This window comes from Hylobates moloch, unplaced genomic scaffold, assembly GCF_009828535.3.
Source record: "Hylobates moloch isolate HMO894 unplaced genomic scaffold, HMol_V3 SCAFFOLD_8731, whole genome shotgun sequence".
NCBI classification, from domain to species: domain Eukaryota; kingdom Metazoa; phylum Chordata; class Mammalia; order Primates; family Hylobatidae; genus Hylobates; species Hylobates moloch.
The window spans coordinates 1-2,892 of record NW_026661006.1 but is presented as its reverse complement, the minus strand read 5'-3'; the positions used below and the strand labels follow the sequence as shown (position 1 = coordinate 2,892).

Sequence of the window (2,892 nt, the reverse complement as noted above, 5' to 3'; positions counted from 1 at the left end):
TATTTTTAGTAGAGACGGGGTTTCACCGTGTTAGCCAGGATGGTCTCGATCTCCTGACCTCGTGATCCGCCCGCCTCGGCCTCCCAAAGCGCTGGGATTACAGGCGTGAGCCACCACGCCCGGCCGGCGATATTCTTATATTCCGGGGGAGAGGATGATATTACCCCCAAGATCGCAGGGGCTGTAGACACCTCCTGCGATACGGGGAGCAAGAGCCAGACCCTCTCCTCCCCGGCTCTTGGGACCCCCATCGCAGGGGGGCGAGGCGCCCCCCGTGATACGGGGAGTAAGAGCCAGCCCCTCTCCCCCCCGGCTCTTAGGACCGGGAGGCGCCCTCGCCCCCCTGCGATGTGGCTCGTAGTATCCAGGGGGGGAGGGGGGGTAATATTACTCCCCGCATCGCCAGGGGCGCCCTGTTAATCCTTTACTCCTAGGATGTTTTCTCTGCCACACTTGGTTGACACCCTGGGACATTATTTTCCGTATTCTAGGAAGATGCCACTACTAAAGTCACAGGGGTGTATACACCCTGCTATATCCGTAACGTTGTAGGGGAATGTTAATCCTCATGTCACAGGACTCTGCACAGTGATATTATTCACAATATCCTAGCGGGACAATAATGTGTACACCGTGGGGTGTTATTCTCAGTCTCCTAAGGGGAAGTTACTTTGATTGCCACACGGGGTATGTTCCCTTTGATATTATTCATCATATGCTAGAGGGATGTCACTCCTTATCTCACAGGGTTTCTACACCTTGTCAAATTCCTCGTATTATCCTTAGAAGATGTCACTCCTCGTATCACAGAGGGTGTACACTCTGTGATATTATCGTCATATTCTAGGGAAATATTACTTTTAATGTCACACAGGGTGTACACCTTGTGAAATATTTCATTATAGTTTTGTGGGATGTTACTCCTGATGTCACACGGGGTGTACACACAGTGATATGTGTAATATTCTCTAGAAATGTTACTCGTCACAGTTCCTGTACACCCTTTAATATTCTTCGTAATATTCTGGGAAAACGGAACTACTAATGTCACAGGGAGTGTAGACCCTGTCATAAAATTCGTAATATCCTTACAGGAGTTCACTACTAATTTCACAATATGTGTACACCGCCTGTGTCATTCTTCGTAATATCCTAGGGGGATGTTTCTTTCAATGTCACAAAGGGTGTACAAAATGTCACAGAAGGTGTTCACCTTGTGATATCTGTAATACCCTAGAAGGATGTTACTCCTAATATGTCACAGGGGTGTACACCCTTTGATATTATTTGTAATGTCATAGATATGACCAAGTATCACAGTGGATGTACACACATAGTGTATACCCTGTGATATGATTCGTAATATCCTAGGGCGATACAACTCCTGATATCACAGTGCGTGTACCCCGTGTGTGTACACCCTTGATATGAGTCATCATATCCAGGGTAAAGATTACTGCTAAGATCACACAGTGTGCACACCCTGTGATATTTTTCTTCATATTATAGGGAGATATTGCTTCTCATATCACAGTGGGTGTACCCCTTATGTGTATACTCTGACAGTATTTTTTCTATCCTAGGGAGGTATTACTCCTAATGTCACAGTGGGTGTTCACCCTGTGTTATCATTCTTATTTGACCTTGCTGCCCTTTTTAACCCAGACTACAAAAGGAATGGAACAGATAAAAAGACATTGAGATAGGCCGGGCGCGGTGGCTCACGCTTGTAATCCCAGCACTTTGGGAGGCCGAGGCGGGTGGATCACGAGGTCAGGAGATCGAGACCACGGTGAAACCCCGTCTCTACTAAAAATACAAAAAAATTAGCCGGGCGTGGTGGCGGGCACCTGTAGTCCCAGCTACTCGGAGAGGCTGAGGCAGGAGAATGGCATGAACCCGGGAGACAGAGCTTGCAGTGAGCCGAGATTGCGCCACTGCACTCCAGCCTGGGCGACAGAGCGAGACTCCGTCTCAAAAAAAAAAAAAAAAAAAGACATTGAGATTAGACTGTGCTGCCGTGTGGCCGCTGCAGGACACCTTTAATATCCCTGTCTCTCAGGCTGTAGATGAAGGGGTTCAGCATGGGGGTGACCACCGTGTACATCACTGAGGCCACTGCACCCTTTCTGGGGGAATATGACGCATCTGAACGGAGGTACCCTCCAACGCCTCTTCCATAAACTCAGCAAACAACTGACAGGTGAAACCCATAGGTGGAGAAGGCTTTATACTTCCCACCTGACGATGAAACCCTCAGAATGGAGGAAACAATTTTACAGTAAGAGAAAACGGTCCCCGAGATGGGAAGGAAACCAAATATGGTGGCAGGGAAATACATGATTATGTTATTGGTGAACGTGTCACAACAGGCAAGATGGGGGAGGTGAGAAGGGTCACAGAAGAAATTAGGAATTTCCACATCCTTGAAGCAGGTCATTAGCAAGGCAATCAAGTTGTGCAGCTGGGAGTCTAAAAGACCGAGAAAAGAAAAAAAGACAACAAAACTAGGAAGCCACAGAAACAGGGGTTCATGATGGCTGAATGGTATAGAGGGTGACAGATGGCTACAAACCGGTCATAGGCCATCACACTCAGGAGCGTGTCTCTCTTCCGTGCCTCCAAAAATGGCAAAGAGAGACATCTGAGTCAGGCAGCCTGCATAGGAGATGACTCTGCCATGAGATTGGATGTCCACGATCATCTTGGGGACCGTGGTGGAGGTGAAACCGATGTCAGGCAAGGACAGGTTGGAGAGGAAGAAGTACATGGGGGTGTGGAGGTGGGAGTCAGGGCTGACGGCCAGGATGAGGAGCAGGTTCCCCAGGACAGCGACCAGGCACATGGACAGGAACAGCCCAGCGAGGACCGGCTGCAGTTCTGGATCCCCTG

The 2,892-nt window shown here is 48.8% G+C and overlaps 1 pseudogene; it reads right to left on the bottom strand.

Annotated features, from left to right (window-relative positions):
* Positions 1–1,999: 1,999 nt before the first annotated feature.
* Positions 2,000–2,878, bottom strand: LOC116465721 (olfactory receptor 7E24-like; annotated as a pseudogene).
* Positions 2,879–2,892: the final 14 nt, after the last annotated feature.